At 37.4% G+C, this 23,666-nt stretch overlaps 1 protein-coding gene across 9 annotated transcripts in view; it reads left to right on the top strand.

The window, feature by feature from the left end:
* The first annotated feature begins 6,171 nt into the window (after positions 1-6,171).
* The window catches only part of LOC136764302 (sorbin and SH3 domain-containing protein 2), a 91,822-nt gene continuing 74,327 nt past the window's right edge, over positions 6,172-23,666 (top strand). For 3 of the 9 annotated variants that reach the window (XM_066718227.1, XM_066718225.1, XM_066718220.1), the window contains exon 1: positions 6,172-6,784. The gene's annotated coding sequence lies outside the window, so the exon portion shown is untranslated. Of the gene's footprint in view, positions 6,785-12,094; positions 12,189-17,102; positions 17,255-23,666 lie in introns of those variants that run through there. The other 6 variants (XM_066718223.1, XM_066718221.1, XM_066718222.1 and 3 more) reach the window with 5 other exon arrangements.

Below are 23,666 nucleotides of genomic sequence, written 5' to 3'. Positions count from 1 at the left end.
TGTTATTTTTCAGCAACATTTATCGCACCACTTCTTGTAAATGTGTACTGTCTGAATTACTGTGGGCCTGATGCACGGCAAGTATTTATAGTTGAACACGAGATAATTAAAATTACAACCATGATCTCATCTTTAACCCCTTTCTCTAATCACCAACTTTCTTTATTACTGGGAAGCCAAAGAGACTGTGGAGAGCTATAGTCAAACTGCATTGATTTACAAAAATAACAGCAAGGGGCTCATATTCAAACTATTTCATACTGAAAGGCGCCAGTCAAGCCGTACACGTTTTCCATGAATGCTGATATCATGGAATGCTACAGTCACCTAAGAATATCTTTACTCTATGGCTGTTATTCATGTGCTCCTGCATACCAGAAAATCAGCAAGGCTGCCCTGACGTCAACTCAGTAGGGTCCATAGGCCTTTGTGAAGTCAACAGGGCAGATAAGAACATGGAAAAGGGCACTTTGCCTTCTCTGCAGCGGCTTTTTGAATTTAGATCATGGAGTGTGACACAAACGAAAAAGAGAGACCCCCGATAGGTCATCTGATAGGAGTTGTATTTGGTGATCTTTACTGAAGAAGCCAGTGGTAGAGAGTTGGCAGTATGAAAAGAGAATGACAAAGAATATGTTAAATATGCGTATATACAAACACTTTTTTTTCTCATATCTTAGAAAAGCATGGTATGTTAATGTGTCTCTCTTGGTGGCATAGGGTGAAATTATATATCAAACCAGGGAAAAAATCTACCATGTATGTGGGTGTTTTTGCTGTTAAAATTATTATTATCATTATTATAATTGGAGTAAAAACTAAAAGCATGCATAAAATACTCGGCATGGTTCTATTTAGAAGCAGTTTAGGGGGTAGTTCAAATAGGAGACAAAAATATGGCAATAGTTAAATTGATGCTATGTGCAGTGGAGTCCAATCAGGCAAAATTTGAAGTAACACAGATATAATTATTAATTTAGGCAATTTAGATGGAAAATTAAATATAGACATAATAATGACTAATAGTATAGGGATCTTCAAGGTGGGGAACAAATATGTGCAAGTTAAAAGTGCATTAAAGCTTGGGTATATTACTGTTCACAAAATAAATGTCAAAATAGTGACAAGATTTAAAAATTGTAGAGCAGTTAAAATAATATTAATACCAACCTCTAAGAAAATACAGTACAAGATACAGTAATATAACAAATTAGGTGCAGGGCCATAGTATTCCTGAATATCAAGCTGGGATATCTGATGCCCTATAGAGGGAAATGTTAAGTATTGCTTTATGTACTGATAATAGTTTATGTTTTATATCCACAGTTTCCAAGTCCAGTGAACTGTGTTTGCTGTTGAATATTAATACGTTCAGCAGACTGGTAGTAACTCTGTGCATTACAAGACATTTAAATAATTCATGAATTAAAATATGTGCTCAAGTCCAATTGCTGTGAAGGGGGGATTGGATTGTGGATTGTGCTGCTTTCAGAACTGCAATAAGACACTAAAAGCATGTGTATGTATATGTTTGTGCATTTAATTATATTTTTGAACAATATCTTTCAATTGTTTTAATCTGAAAGATCATAAACATTAAAATTAATATTTGATATATACTTGTGTCTTTACATAAGTAGACTAGTTTATATATATTATTAATATATATATATTAACACCTATAGTGACACATAATCCAAGAATCAAGTAGAATAACGAAGTGGCACCTCAGTAACAGGGGTATATATTTTAGGTTATTAACCAATTATAGCTAAACAATATAGACCAAATTTATTCAATTTCCCATTTGTATCTCAGTCTCTTAAATAATTTTGCATGGAAGTGCATATCTTTTATTAATATATATTCACTTCAATTCAGGTAATCAGAGGTCACCAATCATCTCTTTAAATAAATTAAGATTCCAGAAATACATTTCAACAGACCTATTAATAACACTACAACGTGAATGCACTGCCACTTTACTTATAAGTGCAGTATTTCTGAAAGTTGTCCTTGCAAATCCTTCCACAAACAGGGAAATGTTGGTATAAGGATTTTAGCTGATGTCTTTATCTTGCCAGGTAGAGAAGGCTCTTTGAAAATAATAGAGCTTATCAATGTATTAAATTCAATCTGTACTGAGATGTAAATAAAACCAAAAATCCATTTCTCTTTTAAAATGTATAAAATATAACAGTGTAGCATAATCAATAATTTCCAAGATGCTATAAAAGTGTGTATAACATGGGTTCACTGAGGGTCCCCTTGCTGTAACTGATTTTTGATCAATAGTTTTCCCATTTCTGGGAAAGCACTCTCAAGGTTTGATTAAAAAGCTTTCTGCACACATCAGATAATCAATATGTTAAAAAGTACCTTCATTTGATTAACTTACCATAAACAAAATTACTGGTTTTATTGGCATGTCCGGAAATGTACTGCACACACAAATAAATACAGAAGTATTTAACTTTAAGTGGTGAAATAATAACTGATATTAGCTTATTTTGTATCTATTAAGGTGAATAGAAAATTCAGTGGAGTGCTGATTTAGCTTGGGGACTTCCAATTTTGTTAAAAGGAAAGTTTGTATTTGTTCTGGAGCTCATTACTTCTAAACTCAATATACAACTTGTGCTTTTTGTTTTGTATAACATTTATGTAAATTAGACCATTTCAGTTTATTAAAAACAAATGACAGCAATAAGTTTAAAAAAAAAAAGTAAACCAAATTTAATTCACCATTTCAAAGGTAGGTAAGAAAAAGACTAAACAACATTTCAGTTATATCAAAGCTCAGGCGATAAAAGTGTATTTGTATTAACAAACAATAGCAAATATTGCCTGCTATTAGAATATAAATATTTGAATGATCTTAAAATGTATTATTTTATTTGAAAGGATTGGGTTAGTGAATTAAGATTTTATTTTTACCAGGAGCACAAACCATACCAGCAGAAATCATGTTTTAAGAGGCTGGTGTGACAGTTATATAAATTGTGCAAAATGTGATATTTTGTATTTATCACATTGGCAGATTATTTTGTCTTAAATAATGCAGACATTTTCTATTTTACTGTAAATAAAATTGTGTAAAAAGTGCAAAAATCCTACGATAAATTTACCACAGTACATGTATGTAATGGGGATCATACTGGATAATGTCATTAGTTCAACAGAGCATTCAACCACACACATCTGGGGACCAGTATGTTGGGTAACGTGTTTGTCCCTCTGTTAGAGAGGCTCAGGCATTCAGAGGTGTGCTTGAGATGGCAGTTTAAATCCAAACAGTATACTTACACCGATCAGCCATAACATGACCACTGACAGGTGAAGTGAATAACACTGATAATCTCGTTATCATGGCACCTGTCAGTGGGTGGGATATATTAGGCAGCAAGTGAACATTTTGTCCTCAAAGTTGATGGAAAAATGGGCAGCGTAAGGATCTGAGCATCTTTGACAAGGGACAAATTGTGATGGCTAGACGACTGGGTCAGAGCATCTCCAAAACTGCAGCTCTTGTGGGGTGTTCCCGGTCTGCAGTGGTCAGTACCTATCAAAAGTGGTCCAAGGAAGGAAAAGCGGTGAACCGGCGACAGGGTCATGGGCAGCCAAGGCTCATTGATGCACGTGGGGAGCAAAGGCTGACCCCTGTGGTCCGATCCAACAGACGAGCTACTGTAGCTCAAATTGCTGAAAAAGTTAATGCTGGTTCTGATAGAAAGGTGTCGGAACACACAGTGCTCAATCCAATCGAGCATCTGTGGGATGTGCTGGACAAACAAGTCCGATCCATGGAGGCCCCACCTCGCAACTTACAGGACTTAAAGGATCTGCTGCTAACGTCTTGGTGCCAGATACCACAGCACACCTTCAGAGGTCTAGTGGAGTCCATGCCCCGACGGGTCAGGGCTGTTTTGGTGGCAAAAGGGGGACCTACACAATATTAGGCAGGTGGTCATAATGTTATGGCTGATTGGTGTACTTGCATATGACATGTTATTGCAATATAACAAAAGATTGAGCTCTATTTATAGGCTGTAGACTTTTAAAAAGTAGTTTGTTGTCGCTTATGATTAGATTTATGATCTATGAATCCAACATACAGTGTAAGACAATTAACATTGCACGAAGCACATTGACATATTTAATTTGTTCTACAAAATTAATCTGTATTGTCATTTTTTAAGTACTTGTTTTCCCCACAGTAATGCTCTATATCATCACTGCCGCAGCACAGTTGTATTAACATTTCACTAAAATGTTTGTTTCCGTGCAGTTAAAACACGAATGTGAAACTTTAATTACTGTCTCTATTACTATCCAGCTGAACTCTTTGAACTCAGTGAAGATAGTGTCTAGTCAGTACAATGGCAAGGAAAGTAATTAATTTTCTCTTATCTAAAACTCTTTACACAGTACCATAAATAGTCTAATTAATTTTAAACAATAAAACCATATTGTTGGTCCAACCAGTACACATTGTGTGCCCTGGCATTATATTTGTCACTGTACATGACAAGGTAGGAATGCATTTTTTTTTCATTACACAGTATTTTCCACATCAGAGTGGCAGTAAGGGGTAGGAATGTAAACTAGCCATGATGCACAGTAATGGTGGACAGGATACATTTTATCAGGTCCCTTCATTACTTATTGAAGACCCAAGTGGGTCTTCTTTTTTACTAGGGGCCACCAGGGACACTCAGCAATCACTGATTATTCAGGTCAAGCATTTTCCCTTCTCCTGAATAATGTAATAGTTTTATGGTTTCTTCTTAGCAATGGTTTCCAGCTATGAAAATTAAACTGTATCAATCTCGAACTTTCATTCTTCTCCATGAGGCTGTCTATGTTTACTATTGGTCATCCCTGGAAAAACTAAACAAAAAAAAAAACCTCCTTACTTTTTAAATGTATTTTACAGTACTGGTAATTTATGAATAAGCCAATCTTTTGAGACTACTAATCACTCTCCTTTCAAATCCTTTTAGCTGCAAGGCTCTTCTCGTGCCATGAAGAACAAGTAAACAAGGCTTTACTGGGTGCAATTTTAACATTACATATCCAAACATTGTTTAACTTCCCAACAAGGACAATAATGAAGTACTATAAACTCCTACATCACAACCAAAGACTGCTTCTTTATAATCAGTGCAATCCATTTGAGATTGAACACACATTTTTGCACATTCAATTTAATTAGCCAGGTGTCTGCCCAGGAATTGTCTAGGTGTTTTGTGTTTTCATTACTGCTGCTTCAATGTTAGCTCTCTCCCTCCCACACACATACATGCACATTGTTGTAGGCTAATCAACAGAATTAACAATCTCACTAATCATACAAGCCCGGATCATGAATGTACATGTGGAAGAGCAGTGGCCATAAAACAGACCCCTGTGGTACTCCACTAATGACCTCCGACTATGTCGAGATTTCTCTCTTGATCATTACTATCTTTTTCAGATGGATTCCTGATTTTGCTTTGATACAGTTTTCCTTTTGAGATATAATTGTTCTTAAATTAATAAAATACCTTATGAACATGTACAAATATCAGCCTATTGGTAACTAGTTCTATTTGTTTTAATTCTGTGGATAGATTTTGTTTTTACAACCTCTGTCCTAAGGTTTAGTACTCCTAGTCCCTATTACACATCTTCCTCTTATGCTGATATTCTTCAGAACTACACAGTTCGTGTTAGTTCATGCTTCTTGTGAAACACCTGTGTACAAATACCTGTTAAATATATTTGCCATGTCCTTTTTACTTCTGCTATTGGTCATTTATTATCTCCGAGACAACAGATTTCTTCCTTCAGTGGTCTTTTGCTGATATATAAATGTTCTATGCTGATTGTGTAACAGAATGTGTCTTAGATGTGAAGAATTGAACCATTACCATAAGCTCAATCGACCAGTATGATCTTTGTTGAAAAACGCACAATACACACACCTTAAGTTACAGTAGCATTCAAGACATAGGACGGCACATTTTGCAGATTCCAACAGTGTCCATGCACAGAAGAGAGGGAACTCTAATTCAAACTAAACAGAATGAGTTGCAAAAAGGCGGGTAACAAAGGAAAGCAACAACCAAGAACAGAAGAAACAAGTGCAGTGCTGCGGGAGATGTTGCACTGTGTCCGCACATGCTCGGCCATGCTTGCAGGCTGCACGAATCCAACTGTTGGTCGTTTCCATGACTACACAAAAAACCAGTGCTAAACCAATGAGCAATCCGCAGCCCTGCTCCAGCACCAGCCATTTTGCTTATGTGGGAACAGAATGGCATTATACTGTGCTTTATCCGGGAATAAAACCATCCATGCACTGGGCAGAAGGGGAGCAGCCAAGCCCGTAGATGCGAACTGAGCGCCGGCTGCAACCCTGGCGAGCAGCTGGCCGTAGTGTCATCCCCTGGACGGCGCGCTGCATGATGGAGAATGCGGAATAATACTCCTACTACTGATAATAATAATGTGAGTCTGCGTCTCCTCCTCCATCCAGGACCGTGGGGCTGCGTTGTGTCTGCTACAGAGGCGACTTCACTGCAATGGCATCTCAATAGAGATTCAAGTGACCAAAGACAAGGCTGTCCCCGGCCGCGGCTCTGCTGTATTTGGACAGACGCCGCCGAGGGAGCAGGTGTGTGTTTTCGCTGCGGCTCGGACTTGCGTGGACCTGAGTGCGAGGTCTCGGACACGTTCAGCCCGGACTCCGGCACATCCAGCCGGGCAGGATTTCTGCGCTGAACGCGGCGTCCGACGCCAGGTAAGCGGCCGCTGTCTGCGCCTCTGCGGATTGCGCTGCCCGGGGGGGAGCAGTCCAGACGCACCTTTGCGCCAATATGTGTCTGCACATGAAACCAGCGACCTGGGCTTATGCGGGTATTATTTGAATAGTCAACGTGACATACAGTGTCGCTGGAGAGCCCTACTGTGGAGACAAACGAAAAAAAGCGATATATGTATTCGCCATTCACATCCCACTAGGTTATTGTCTCTCATCCCTCGGCATATTAAGGATCTCTATGAAAAGAAATATCCCGTTCAAGGATGGATCGTCGTGCCAGGCTAGCTTTGCTTTATGCTTTTGTGTGGATCACCTACACGCGAGAAAATGTCACATTCCTCCATAATAATGCATGCCTTTTGTGACATTGTCCCGAAATAGTTACTTCGAGGGGTTTTCAGGATTGGGTAGAGATGTCTGTGCATGTGTCATTTCAATGTCTTAGTTGTATTATTCACGCAAGGAATCAGAATACATTATAATCGTAATAACTCGATCCGAGATGACCTTTCTGCACCCTCCGCTGTGTAAGAAGCGCGTCTTTGCAGGTTAGTTGTTACAGTGTCGGTAAAGAAAGGAGGTTATCTAAGATTTGCTACAAATTAGACATTGCAACATTATATTTTATAATGTAGCATCAGACAATGCGCAGCGTCCCTTCAGTTGAGTGAGACATCATTGTTTCCTCTTCTAGTTATACTTAAGGGTGCAATTCAGTTTAAACCTAACATCTGTTAACTAGTAACATATTAACATGATTGTAGAAAGCAAAAACTGAAATAGGAGAGGTTCATGCAAGTTCTAAGCATTGGTATTCAACAGCCTATTTTGAATAATGAAATACAATTGTTTATCAGAGGATTGCTGACAAAACAAATATAGATATTATGTAATCAGTCATTCTGTGCTTTTAGTTTTGTACTTAATAAAAAAAAAAGATCACTTGCCTTTTAGGAGATTTGGATACATATTATGGCTTAAAGCGAATTATATGTGTTTAAAGTAAAAGAAAAAATGATTTTATTGTTCTGCCTCTGAATGATAATGCATGTCTGGCTGAAGAGTATAACGCATGCACATTCTTGCAATGTGTGTTGCTTTCTCTTAGGTTTTGAGGGAGTGTCTTGCATTCAGGACAAAGTTACTGATTTAGTTTTTAATTGCGAAGGTAAACAGGCTGAAGAAAACGTGTGCCTCCAGAGAGAAGTGTCTGCAATTTCATTACTCTGCACTGCACTGTGCCCGAATGCATTATGAGTAAAATGTGTATTCATAACAAGGCTACTGTAATACATTCTTGAATTTAACAATAGTAGGTCTTTATATGTGTGGTATGCAGCACAGGATAACAAATAATGTACAGATTGATTTGCTCTCCAGTGAGTTGCTTAATTCAGTATTGTTCAAGATACCGGCTATGGTAAGTAGGTGTGTACCAGGGTGAACAAAGTAATGTTGGGAACCAGTGTTAATACAATCCATATACCATAACAAAACGGAAATAATCAAAAGATACATCAAAATCACATTAGGGAAACAAAACACACACACACACACACACACACACACACACGTATATATAGCCTAGACTTCCAATTTCTACAGTGTAGCCTACATGTCAGAGCTTCAATTTAATTTCAGTACCAGGGGAGTAGAAACAGACTCAAGGTATGTTTAGCACTTTCATTTCCACTACTCTATTAATTCTAAGTGTGGTTATAAACTGCCACTATCAAATTATTTGATTTTTTTATTTAAACAGTCAGCTATTCTCATTCATGGTTCTCTTCAGCAAAATTACAATCAGTTTGTGATTGAAGCTTTTATGAAATATGAGGGGAAAGTGTCAAATGTTAGACTTCAGCTTGAGCAAGTATATAGGCTATTTATCCTTTTATTGTTACTGTCAGTATATGATTATTGCGATGTAAGTCTATTTGTCTTGGTAACTGGACAACGTGTTTCAGTAACAAAGCCCTTCTAAACACAAACAGGGTCAACAGACACTCTAGTCTATTCTGTACTGTGTGTATCATGTCTTTTACATCTTATTCTTAGAAAATAAATCATCAACCATACTTCAGAATGAAAATACCAGATACTGATAACCCTTTTATTTTGACTTATAATTTAAAATAAGCGTCATACAGCATCATTACTTGATTAACAAATGACCATACTTTACAATAATGTACAAATTCCTAATGAATGAATGTATGAATACCATATAACACCTGAATACCTTGCCCACTTCCTCTGAGCTCTGATATTGATCACATGTATAAGCCTTAAACCCAACCCTAGACTGTAACCCTATCCCTAACCCTGACCTTCAGCCTAACTTTAGCTGTTATACACTCAGTGGAAGTGCATGAGATATTCTGGTGATATTCCTGTGGTACTCATAAGGGATTCATGTATTATCCAAACACACACACACACACACACACGCAAATGCTAAATGCTAAATGCTATCAGATGTGAATTCATTAGGAGTGACCCCATGATTGTTTTTATGTTCTTGCATTAACAGATTAGAATGTTATGTTTATTTTGATTCAATATGGGGAAAAAAGAATATGGGATGTTAATGTTAAATTGAATGACTCACGCTAACTCTGTAGAAAATCGCGTTAAGGTATTTTGACTCTCAATTGTGTGTGACATCCCACACTTTGTAATCCCTTCACACCATAACCAACTGCCTAACAGTTGAGTTTGCATTGAAGGTTGTGATAGAACAACAGCTGCTTAAAATGAATATACATAAATATAGGCTTCCATAAAGCTCCTACTAGGCATTTGGGATTTTGTTGTTCCCCAGCTGGCAGTTGCTCAGATCAATCCTGTTTTACGAGTCAAGAAATTGATCTAATAGTCTCCAGAGAAAAAATGAAAAACAAGACTGTATTCTCACAGGTAGCCTATGTATTGATTTTACAAAAGGGCCCAGACCACATCAAAATGTTGACTCATGTGGGATATGCAAATTAAATACACAGTAAGTGACGGCAGGTTGAAGCAATTGCAATTTGTGAACAGTGGGCGGGTCAAAGTATTGAATTGGTCTGCCGTAAGAATAATTTCAGCCCTAAAACAGGATTGTTGAGTCAATGAGAAACCGAGAAGGCAAATGCAGTTTGTTGTTTGATTCCTAATACATGATATTGGTTGATATTCCACTGAGCAGCCTTGGTATGAAATCAGAAACTGCCAAATGCCAATTAGAGTGCTCATTCTTCATTCTAGCCTTTTGTTTGCCAGGAGCTTCTTCCTGCTACCAAATGGAAAGCTGCCATTAAAGACTGGATATGTCAGAATATGCGATTGGTAGAAGGGTTGAGGCTTTGATGAGATCTGTGTTTAAGACGATGTAGACTGGCATCTGTGAGATTATGCTCGGGCCTCTGACAGCAGGTGTACTCGTAAGGATCCACATTGACAGTGATGCTTGATTCACCATTCATCTGATTTTTAGAAATTGCGCATAATATCCCTAGCTGTAAGGATGACTTATACCCTGCTTATGGGAATGTTATGGACTGTGTGGATCTGAATATGGATGGTCTGAGCATGTTACTCTGTGCTGGCAGATGAATCAACTAGGAAGAAAATGCATTAATAAAGGTATCAGCTTTTGGGTCATATTTATTTATCATTAGTCATAGTTACAAGAAAGCTGTGAAGTGGGTTGATGGGGGTTTCAAATTCCTGAGTGTTAAATATTGCTCTTGTACTTCTTTGTTCTTGTCAGTCAAAACGCCCGTCTTATTCCCCACAGTAAACATTTTCTTTGGCTCTCAAGCTTGACTGAAACCACAAACCCAAGTTAATTATTGTTTTTAAATAGTTATGCATTAAGGGGGATTATTCAGTAGTTAGACCTGCCAATCACTCACACAAATAAGGGATGATGTCATGAAAGAAGGTGAATGGTGACAGCTCTGTCACTTTGAGCATTGAATCTGTCACATCGTTCGACTTCCTGTAAGCCCAGTCGTGCAGCCTCATTCACATGAATTCCTTAGTGCCCTCTCTCATTCAGGACAAGCGCTCTGAAATGTATCTCATGTAACACGATCGCCTCTGCAACACAATCCTGTGCTTCGAACTACCTTTGAATTGGAACAGAGAAAGGATTATTTGGTCACACAAAGCATGGAAGCAGGGCAGTGTGGTTAACTGTGTGTTGTGTTCCCCGCGTAAACAGCCCTTTCTTCTCTGCATTTGGAAATTCAACGGTTTGCAATCCATTTGACATTAAACTTCGAAAAACTAGGAAGCAACAATGTTACCATGCTGTTGGAACTATTTGTTTGCACCTGATACTGGTCCATTTTGCTATAATTTCAAAGTTGAAATAATAATATTCACATCCATTAACAGATGGGTTAATAAGCATGCAAATGGTAGGGGAAAAGAAATCGCTTTATGACAAATGTGTGCTGTACGGGTTAAAATGTTTTTAGCCAATCTTCACTACCAGGGATTTCACAAGGCTGCTGCGCCATCACGGACATCTGGTTAAGGGATCAGGTGGTGTGCATCCGTTTGGCATCTTTGCCCGTGCTCAAAATGCCATCTAACATGCCATAGCTGCCATTCTCAGTTTCATTCTGAGTTTGGAAGCAGTTTCATAACGCATCTTGGTTATTGATCAGGACAGTGATCATTACATGTGGGGAACCCTGGTCCTGGGGAACCGTGGTGCCTTCTCTGTTTTCTTCCACCTGCTCTGTCAATTACTTAATTGAAACATGTATTTGCTAAACTGAACTGAAAGCATAGTTTGCAGGTTGTGAGCAGGAGGTGAGGATGTAGCAGTCCTAGAGACAATCTTCTCAATGTTTGGATCTATAGAATACTTTATTTTGGAGGCTACATGGGTATTTGTCTTTGTGTGGAATGTTTTCTTGATTTTTACATTTTCTAAATGAGAAACACAGTTTAACGGGAACTTTTAGAATGCTTGGTTAGGTAGGCTTGAGCAGTATGTTAGCTGTGTTTTGGTTTTTGCATTCAAGGCGCAACTTAATTGCCTGGAAGCTAATAGTTGCAGCCTAATAAGCAATTATTTACCTCGAGTAATTCCTTGCTTGCCTGAATGTTAGTCCGTTTACTGGTGTATTGCATCTGTGGTTGTGTGAATGTGTTACGGACTTCTTTTGCATCCACCTCGCCAGCTTTCATGTAATGCTACCTTCTCCAAAAACTTTCAGCTCCAGCTAAACCAGGCAGAGCTTATGCTACACAGCGAGAAGTCTTATGAAGGGCGACGACATTTTACTTTTGGACGTCCTGTAACTCAGTCCACTTGTGTGACGTGTGTGATATCACCTTACGTTAAAGAAAGCAATCTTTTGAACTCTTCCACACCAGTAAAGTAAGTGCAAATCCCCTGTTGACATCCTTTATGCAGATGCCTTCGCACATTTTTGTCCTGGTATCAGACCTAGACAAGAGAAAAGGCTTATGAAAGCATCCAGCTGTTAACAAAGGAGATGGCTTGTCCTACAATCAGTCACATCTTTGGGTTCAAGGCCAACAACAGGAAAGACCTCTTTTTATTGATTGCTGAAATATTTTTTTGCTGTTGTCGCTGCAGCTGCTGTTGCTAGCTGATCTTGTTTAACATGTTTAGTTGTTTTTAAGATGTATTTGATTACATTCCCAGAAATTACACCCTTTGTTAAATCAGGTGGAAAAAAGGCAAAAGTAAATTGTGTGTGTAATTTTCTAGTGTGTTGTGGCCAGATAAGGTCATTTATCATAATTCAAAGCAATTGCTTATATCCAGAGTTCATTTTAGAACTAAATCATGCTGTTTATTTCTAACCCCCAAGGCTTCAAAAGCATCTTTGTTTCCTCCTTACTTGGTTTTAGTTTTTGTCACTTTTACAGAAACTAACATTTCTAGATTCTTGATTGCCTCAACAGATTAGATAATTGTACCACAATATTTCTTAATAGAAAACCATAATTATTTATTTAGCCATTCAGACGTATTTTGCAGTTGCAAATCTGTGTGAGCAGTAAGAAAAATGTTTTAGCAGTTCACTTAAGTTCACACTCTTGCAAACCGCTCAGTTAAGTGAGTCATCTTTCAGTTCCATGTTGGGATATTTACTAGCATGCCTTATAAATATTTTTACAAGCGTTTTATTTATTTATTTTCCCCCTGAGCTACATATATAGGTGCTTAATGACTGTTTCTTTTATTAACTGGTTATTTGTGGCTCGGCACATACACGTTAATGAGATAATATCCTACCTTATAATGTATTGGGTGTTGAAACTGAGTCTGTAAGATGATGTCAAAGAGGGCTACCCCCTGCTGAGAGGCCTACAGGGAAGCTATTTGGCCGCATGGGGGGGAATGTGCCCTGCCATTAAAAATAGTACCAAGTAGAACTTTAAAAAGGTGCGACTCATTGGCACAGAGTTTGCGCCTTATTTGTCTGATTGGCAAGATTGTGTGAAAATGTCTGTGAATGTCCCCCTATTAAGAGACCACCCAATTAAAGTCTGAGACCAATTTGAAAGGAATGGCTGAGTGTTAGCGACTAAGTCTGGAGACATTTGGATCTCTGTTCGGTGGTGACTTGAGAAAAACAAGAAATGGATAGCTGACGTTTGTCAACTGTTTGAGTTTGTTGGTATGTTTCAGTCCTTCACAAATGTATGTGAAGCATAATGACACTATAATGACTGTCAGGGCAATTGTTGAAAGAACGAGTATTTTGAAGCATATATATTAAGTATATTGCCCCACTGAACCTTTGTGGAATACAGTAGTGATGCAGCTTCTTCCCTTACTGTTTCCTTCAGATCATGTCTGACGCCTTAACTGTGCTATGATGTGCTGTCGCTGATTCTAGCATTTTCATTTAATTCTTGGCTGATCCTGTTAACGCTAATGATACAGTATCTCATTACCAGGCGTACACCCATCCTGATCCAATCTCTCAGTCCCCTGTCAAACAAAAAAATCCTACAGCAAGTATTGGAATAATGCTAGGGGTGGGTGGGTCAGATTTTTGTGTTTGGTCCAGGCCTACGTGTGTGTGGGGGGTGTTGGCAGAGCTCTGTCTGTTCTGGCTGGATTGCACAGTTGCAAGGTTGTTCTGCTGAAACTATAAATCATTAATCATGGATTTCTATTGCACATCTGCATAAATACTGGATAACGTAAAAACTCAAAGAAACCAATTAAAAGTACTACTGGATGAACTACATTGACATTCATGTCTGCATCAAATTACGTTTTATATTAACAGGTATTTTGCCAATTATTTGCACCAGAAAGCAGCCCACATGTTTGGATTGCCCCACTGTGTTTTTTCACAAGTTATAAAAAAACTGATTTTGTTTTTGTACTGTGCACAGCCAGCAAGACTATACGTATTTCAGCAGTCTACTCCGTATCAGCATTTCAAATCTGGAGTATATGTGATACACAAAGACAAACATTTTCTGATGCTAACTGTTCAACATTGTTCCTGTGTTATGTGTTCCCTGAGGAGGCATGCAAACTCCACCCAGAGGCATTTGAATAATATTCACCAGATTTGCAGCTTGTTACTTGAGGATAAAGTTTAGGGCACTGCTGACCACAAAGTCCTTGAAATTGCCTTCGCTACCCCAGCCATCACCTTGACAGATCAACATCTAACCACCATGATGCTGATACAGCATATACACATGTAGAAGGTCATCAGTTTATCATGAAAGGATGTTTAGTGGGGCAGAAATGAAGGAGAATGCATCCACTGACACACACACACACACACACACACACACACACACAAAAGCCAACAATTGTGTCCCAGGCGATTACTAGATGGATCTTGTCAGTCCAGTTCAGTGTCTGACTTTAGTGTTTCATCATGTTCAGGTGACAAATGCATACAACCCACATTTGAAAGACTGGAGTCTAAGATGAAGGTTTGGGGTGCTGTGCTAGGGGTACCATCAGTCTTTAACCTGGGTTTGAAAATTGAAAGTTTGATCACTTAGGTTTCTGATACCATATTTAAAAATGCTGAGGGACGTCCACAAAATAATGCATCCCAAGGTCTTCTACCTCTGTCTGTTAGTTTCCTGTCATAGAGATAAGGCTTCCACAGAGACCAGATTGTGTGGATCTAATTCATCCCTGAAAAGAATCTTCACTACAGCTTGTTGTAGAAACCTGTGCCGCCTTACAAGTAATATTTAAAGTAATTTTTTTTTTCCTTCATAATAATTTATAGTCTCTTATAATTTATAGAACTTTTTATCAGCGAACATTCTTTTGCAGATTATGCAGTTTTGAAATGATGTATTTAACTTTCTTGTTGAAAAATAAATAAACTGGCAGTACTTCAAAATCTGAGTTTTAAAAGAAAAAGGTTTAAATCATGTATTTGGTTTGATTGTTTTTTATACAAAATTAAATGTGACATGTTTAACAAGCCCTCTTAAAAGCGAAACATGCATGGGTAGAAATTACAACACAACCAACACTAGTAATTCATTCATTTAGTATTTAACTGTTTTTGTCACTTCAAAAGTATTATTGTATTGTGTTATTAGGACAAAACCTAATGCTCTAGGGTTATGTTATCTTTAAGTGCTGGTGATTAGTGTTATTAACTCTATTAGAAGGTGTCTTTGTTTGGCTGTGTTGACAAGTGTTTTATTTTGATTAATATTTTAATCAAGCTAATTTACAACTTAATAATCACCTTAGATATAAACTAAATTATGAATAGCTCTTCTGTTAATATTGTAGAATGACATGTATTGTTCACTAACTAGATTGCATTGCCCTTTTGAAAATAATTCTTAAACATGATTATACCTTGACAAAGAGTAAATCTAAATGTTGCCAGTTGTTTTTACACAAATATGTGTCATATATACATTTTCCACTCTGTAAACAAATCTGAGATTAAACTTCAATTGCTATGGACAATTATTCAGACATTCCTGAACCTCCGCTACCTTTTCTGAATTGCAAGATGAACAAAAGTAATTGTTCTCAATGCCAATCTCTTAGCACTGAATTACTGTAGATCTATCAATGAAGATGTGTCTGTTGTTATCACTTGGCATCGCTTGATTTATTTCAATTTTATTTTTACAAATTGCACAATAAATATGTTAGTTTTTCTTTTTCTTATCAGACTACAATCACTTAGCAAAATTGTGTTGTTTAACACACTGCTACATCTTATTTCAAGATCGCTCAATACCTTGCTGTAGCATTGTAACAGTAATTAAATAACACTATTGCTACATCATATTTCTGCACACTTCAGTCCCTGGTTTTACCACTCAATGGCGTACGTTCTCGTTTGAATAAAGCACGTGGACTTGGAGGATCTTTTGTCTCCTTGGTTGTACACTGTAGTGTTAAGGGTAAATAGTTTGAATCTGGGCAAGTTTATTTTTGAATTCTGATGGACAGCCTCCAAACCCAGCCATACAAGAATCACTTGCCATGTGACCAGCAACCAAATGAAAGGCTAAAATAGAGAGAGCTGCCCCACGATCCTTAGAATAGTCTGGAGAGGGGGAAAGAAAGCAGAGAAACATTTTCATTAAGCCTCCCCCTGGCTCTATTGCAGAGTAGAAGCCGTTGGCACTGGAGTCTGCCTTAATATTAGTGTGGTGTTTGCTTGAGGATTACTTGGTACACAGAGCCTGCCTGGCTGGAATAATTAATGTCCCAAAGTGAGTGGTCAGTTAATTTGACTTTACACTGTTGCAACATGACATAGGATTACTTTCTTAACTAGTCTAAACTGTGGCGGTCTCCTTTGACATATGCGGCACTGTCAATGTTAAGCTCCAGAAGGTATAAATAGTCTTAGCCAAGCAGCAGACCTTGAACATCACCTTTCTGTAGTGGATGGAATAAAAAAACTAAATGAAACAAAACCTAAAACCCCACAAATGATTCCAAAATGATTTCCAATGCTGTCCAATTTGCAGAAGTAAACCAGGGACGAGTGTCTTACTTTTCAAACTTCCCATCCGGCCGTGGCAGAGCTAAAATCTGCACTTGTTTGTAAAGTGCGTCCCGGGTTATCTTTAATGGTTTCCCGTGGTGTTAATCTTGCAAGACGCATGCCTCGTCTTCGCATAGTTGAAATGTTCCCATACTCCACACAGAGTTGTGCTTGTGTATGTGTTGTCACTTTTGCCCAGAGCCCTTGGAGTAACTTTCCAACCCCCGGGACTGAAAATAGCTCAAACAAACCACAGTACAACTACAGCAGGAGCTCATGTACTGTTCTGTCTCTTCCTGCAGACACTGGAAGCAGGCTTGGATCTAAACCCTGAACAATACTCAGATCTTTTGAAGAAATGTAAAAAAACAAAAAAAAAACTAAAACAAAGAAGAGCTTCATGTGCTGATGTCCACCTTTCCAAATAAGTAGCTACCTCAACAGTATATATCTGGTAAGACATATTTCCATGTCTTTTTCCCCATCCTGTTTCGAATCAGACAATATGAATGTGAACCTGCCATATTCTATTAAGTGCAGGACCATGTGTTCATTGTTTTTCCCTCCATGGTGTATTAGTTTTATTTACAGGTTAACTTGCAATCCAGATCATTTAATTTGTATTTACTATCTTGTATACATTATAGAACTAAGCATTAGATGAATTTGTGAATTATATGTTATATCCGGGGATATTTAATTAACAATACGTATTTTTGATTTAGTTTTGATTTTACATCACTCTATAATGTGGCGAGCATAGCATATGCAACACTGCTTTGGCTTCTATTCTTTAATACTCCATGTTATGTTTAATCAACTGTTAATGAAAGTCACTTTCTTTTATTACAGAATAATGACGTCTCCTTAGGCTTTTTAAAATATCCATGATCTTATTCTGCCAACCATTTGTTACAAAATAAGACCATTCCCCCTATATAATTTTAATGTTTTAATATATTATCTTTTATAGAAATGCAAATATATGTCCTAAATTCACACTATACACATACATGCATACACAAATGTGTGCACGCATGCACACACACACACACACACACACACACACACACACACACACACACCATAGATAATAAATATATATATATATATATATATATATATATATATATATTATATGTAAGTATGCAGGTCACCAATATCTAAACTCTAGACATTTGCATCCCTATTAAAGTGCCTCTTATTCTTCTGTCTCTGCCTGAGTGACAGGGATCTGAATGTGGCTACAATATACATCTACAGCTAAATCGTTGGAAGGGGTCGCATTCTCTGAGGTCAGGGTTTTATTCTTTCTCTGGGAGCAAACCCATTTTCTAGCTGCTTCTCCTTTGCTACTGAAATAGTGTGGTTGCTAGAACACCATGTCGCCATGTCGCTCTGTGGTCAGAAATGCGCCGTATATCCATAATGTGTGGCATTCACATCAAATATTATTTTTGTTCGCTGAATCGTAACACACGCTAAGTACACTCTCAGTAACCCAAATCTTTCATCTATTTGATGTTTTGTCTCTGTTTTCTGCCAACATTATTGTTGCTCTTTCAAGCACTTCTGGCAGAACTCTCTTCAAGTGTAAAAACCTCTCATTTATCCTTTTTTCATACAGTATCTGGTTATTGTAAAAAATAAATGTCCTTTAAACCTGATCTTTAAAAACAACAACAACATGGTCTTAAAATATTAGTTGCCACCAATCTGGGCTTCTTACAATGAAAGTAAATAATTTCATTATTGAAAAAGTTATTTAGTACAGAAGCTTTTAAACTGGCAAATGTCACCGCCTTTAGTCCCTCTTCCTGATACCCATTGTTCCATTGTATGAGGTGCACAAATGCTATACATAAGCCTTTTACAACTCCACATAATCAGGCTCCATCAGGGAGATCCCAGAGGTCCAGAGGAATTTCACCTTGTCGTTTAATACGCTGCACTGTTTTCTCAGCTCCAAACAGTAACACTCTGTGCTGGCTTTTCCCTCCCTCAACAGTGCACCTTTGTTGTTGGTGCAAATGTTTAATGTTAAATTTGGTAGAGAGAAAAATAAATCTGCACAGCTTAGTTGACTCAGAGCATTCCTGAAGAATTTGATGAATCTTTTATAGCCTGTCAGTGTTAAATATAAAGTGCTGAATATAAAGGGGCATTGATTCAAGGGGAAAGTAAAATAAATCAAAGATGGATAAATGGTATGTTTAGATATATTTAAGGTATGTTTAGATTTAGTCTTTTTTACCATCACCTTATAATTCTGTTCTGTATGGATCTTTGATATTTGTTCAATTGCACCTGCGTAACTCAGTGTTTACCCTCTGTGAAAGTGAAGGCATACTGGATGTATTGCAGGTGTCTTGTCCTGAGGGACAAAGTCTAAAACAAATTAAAAGTGATCTAGTGTTAAGTGCCTCAGTCTTCTCAATTTGGTCGTTTTCTGACCTTACACGTTACTCTTCCGCATAGACAAGTAGTCAAACTCCATAATATAGCATATTTGTTTTATCACACAGATGCTTTTAATTTCACAGACATGTTTGAGGAAAAACAGACATGAGTATAGCAGAGTGAAGTAACTGTCAAACCAAGTGCATTTAAAAACACATTTGAAACAAAAACTTGATACATTGTACCTGTCTGTTTATACCCCTTTCTAAAACCAAAGTAAGGCCAAAAGTTCAAATATCTGTTCATCAGTAACATACATAATTGTTTATTTATTGATTTGATTTATTTTTATTACATACATGTATATTATTTCCAAATACATTTTTGTATCAAAAATGTTTAGCAGTAGAAATGTTTTTCAGTGCAGATGCTTAGGACTTTATGACCTCATATACAAGTCTCTTACTGTTTCTTTGCTAGAAAATCTAGAGGTTTTATGCATTTTATATTTTTTTCCACTTGGAAAACAATTGTTTCTCAGTAGGACAAGGAAAAATACCTTGCACATGAGGATTATCATGCTTCTGAAACAGATTTCAAATACTTATCATGCTCTGCGCAGTGGACTGTGTATAATATACACTAAACTTTTTAGCTGATGGAAGACTAGGGCTAAATGTATTATTGTTTTAGTTTTTTTTTCAGTGTGCTTGTGATGGCTTTAATGTAATATGTAATATGTTCTAGGCTGTTAAATTGTTTTATAGAAGTTAATTTTGATGACAGTGCTTTTATGCACATGAAAAAGCCCTGCTCTGCCACAAGAGATTTGCCAGTCCTCTTAGCATCAAAGAATCAAAATCGACTCAATATAGCACTTTGATATCTCTGAATATCCACTTTAATTAACATGTGTATTTGCGGAAGCTCATCACTAAGGCGGCACTTTGAATGTCATTATTAATTTTTTTGGTTTTGTTAACACAGCTTTAGTAAAATCTTAGATAACAGAATATATATAGTCTATACATATATATAGTACTAAGTGTAACCCAATTAGGGAGGGTGCTTATTTTTAGCCATTTTGTTCTCAAAACCAGGCACAGTAATATATATTATAGAGTTTTGCCATAAAAGGTTCCTTTGACTAAACTACTGGACGTCCCATTGGGATATAGCTCTCAACACATACATTTTTAGATAAATGACCACCAGTTATTTTAAACAAAAACATTATAGCATTTGTGGTGACAAAAAAAACATTGCGATGAACAAAACAAAGACATAAAAATCCTCTCTGAGTTTATAGCTAATAAAAAAAAATATATATATAAGATGTTGTGACAGGTGGCAGACTGAAGCCTTTGGCTCACCTTGTTGAAGGCACAGACTGTATGGTTTACCCCAAGACAGCTGTGAACAGAATGCTGCTCATTTCAGTCTCAATACTCGTCACCCTTTCTCTGTCAGCATCCTGGGAGGGTCTGCTGTTTTCTCCTCAGTCTGACAAAGGGATTTACACACACAAAGAAGTCACATTTGTTATATTTTCTTCTTCTTCTTTGGTGGTGTTGTTGCGGTTGTTGTTTGTCTTTCAGGCTGAGTTGTTATTTGTATGCAGGAAGAAAAACAGGAAGAAGATATGGTGATTGGAATTGGGAAAACATTCCTGGCGTGTGAGTCTTGGTGTTCAAGCGTTGTAACCTGCACAGATAACGTGCTGTAGTTTCCCAATGCGCACAGACGTAAACGAACTGTGTAATGTGAAATTATACTTTTCTCTGACTGTACCTGTAAAACCTCAGCCCTCCTCGCCTGGACAATATGGCATTTGAATTTGAATGAATGTTTACTTGCATTGTCCTGTTCCCTCCCCTCTTGTTGCTCCCTGCTATTGCTCTTATCTTATGTGCATCCATTCTTTGGTAAATATGTCAGCCTGCTCCCAGTATACCCCAGTATACAAATCTCACTTGTATTTGGAAACATGTTGTTGTTTAATTCACTTTATTTAGGAAAATATTCTATGTATTCTGTGTTTCTATATTCTATGTTTTTATCTGCTTTTGTGAAAATTAATATATTTTGTGACAACTGTAAGATGCCTTTGGTAAGCTCATGAATAAATTCAAACATATGTTCATACATACATAAAACTAGATGCAACTAGTTTTCTCAAAAAATATTTTAAAATAAACTAAACTACATGCAAACAGTCTATACTATAGGCTACATTTTTCAAACTGTATTTTTTTTTTAAAGGGTTACGAATGTTTCTGGTGAACCAGTTAAAATACTTCTAAGCCAATACAACGTGTTTTAGTTAGTATTATTTATCGAAAAAGAAACCTTGTCATCTTTATATGTTCTCAATATGATATATAGGTTCTTAAACTTTGTTTGAACCACTGAACTTTGTAGTTAACCTTGTATAACCTTAGACTGAACTGTTATAACAATTGATGGGTATCTTTAAGTTCCATTCATTCCATAGCAGTTAAAGGAGTCAAGCAGTTTTTATTCATTGAATTTAACCATGCACACACCATAAACGTTTCTTAAAGAAGCCGGCACTTCACATTTTGTGACTTTGCTTGGGGGAGCAGGCTTGAACTACTCATTGCATTAAAGCGATTTGTTAAGAATCACCGTTACAGAAATACTTGGGACTTCAAATGTATTTATTTTTAAATAGTTTTAAGGGTTGCGACTTCTGATTTTCACATGAAATGCTGTACTGCTTATTGTGTACTGGTTCTGTGTAGGCCTAGTTGTAGTAGTAGTGGCTGGGTTTGTTATTTATTTCTTAACAAGGGCATAATATGACTTATTGAATAAGTAAGTCTGCTGTTTTGAGACCCTGTTTAAAGGATTGCCTTCTTCTACTACTTCTACCACTGTAAATCACAAAAACAGCTCTGTCGAATTGGTTTTAAGATTATATTGGTTTCTCCCAGTTTGTTGCATTTACATATGTATTGCTATTGCTTTATCCAAATTGAAAACAGATCAGTAATCAGCTGTATGAAACTGGATATTCACTACTTAGATCTGCACACTTCACTGTTAATGAAAATATGTAAAACACCAGAAAAGAAAAATATATTTTAAGCTTGGGATTTGCCAATTATATTCTACAGAGAAAACCATGCTTTTAAAAGAAACTCTCAGAAAGTCTTAGCTGTTTTGTGAAAGTGTCTTAACTCCTCTCATCTACAACATCTCGCATTGTGAGAAATGTGATCCAGGCCTGATTAGTTTATCAGTGCCAGAGGTCCCTTTAAATTCTCTGCACTTCATTAATAGATAGATCATGTTATTTCCAAACCTGGGTTAGAAGCTCTGTGAGCCCTGTAAATGTCAGTCCATTTACCTTTTTGGCAGATTATACGAAGGAGAAAATTCCAGCGCCCGGGCTGCTGAGTGGAAGTGCTTGTCTCTGCTCCCCAACACTTATCCCTGAGCTTCTCAAAAGTGTCCGAGGGAGGATGGAATTTAACACCCTTATTGCGCCAGCAGAAGGAATTCCAGTGTGTTCTTTGGGTACCAAAAGTGCCCTCTTGAGAAGGGAAATGGTATCCCTTCAATAAATGCTCGTAGAGGATGATAAGAACACGGAAGAGCTGAAACAGTTTTAATTAGCCGCCTCTTCAAGGTCCCTTTCTGATTCTGCAATGTTTTCGTCAATCCCCATTCCCTCCGTTACTGAAATAGTCCCATATACATTGCATTAAGTGTTCAAGCAGTCAGAGACGGTCTTTATCAATGTACAGTACTGCTGTGGGAACATGAGCACAGGCTTCTCCTCATTCTGATATAATGCTATTGTTTTCGTGATCATATTTCTTTTTGTTTTCTACCTAATTTCCAATCCTGCAGTAGCAGAATACACACATGTGGGTTGGGATCAGGCATTAGAGATAATAGTAAATAAATACAAAGCACTCAGTACTGCAGCTCTTGCAGCTTTTGCTTGTTGGCATCACGTCCATTGTCACCCGGCACAGTTCTCAAAAGGTTTGTAGGGTTGTTGTTTTTAACTCTACCCACTTTTCCAGAGCTTTATTATTACATGCTACATTTGCTTTGTTTTTAATTTGGTTTTTGTTTACTGTGTGAGGTCAGTGGAGTTTATAACAAGTATAGCAGTGGAAAGTGAAGAAAAATTAAGCAGCCAGAGACTGCCTTTGACATTGATCACAGATGATGCCCAGATGGTGAAAATAGCAAGCTGTGCACATGTAGCGGTGCCAGACAGTGGGCGTGCTGTTGGATATGAAATGTTCCTTTTCATGTTCATCAGGAATGAATAATTCATGTCTAAGGGAAGTGGTCCTGGGTATCTGTACAGTGGCACACAAGTCAAGCTCCTGAGAGCCGGCTTTAGATCTGAAAGGTCCATTAAGGCTACAAACAAGGCAGGACAGGAAACATACAACACCAAAACATGAGAGGGTGCTTTGGAT

Source organism: Amia ocellicauda, chromosome 12, assembly GCF_036373705.1.
Source record: "Amia ocellicauda isolate fAmiCal2 chromosome 12, fAmiCal2.hap1, whole genome shotgun sequence".
Lineage (NCBI taxonomy): Eukaryota > Metazoa > Chordata > Actinopteri > Amiiformes > Amiidae > Amia > Amia ocellicauda.
This window is presented reverse-complemented; position numbering and strand designations above follow the sequence as displayed.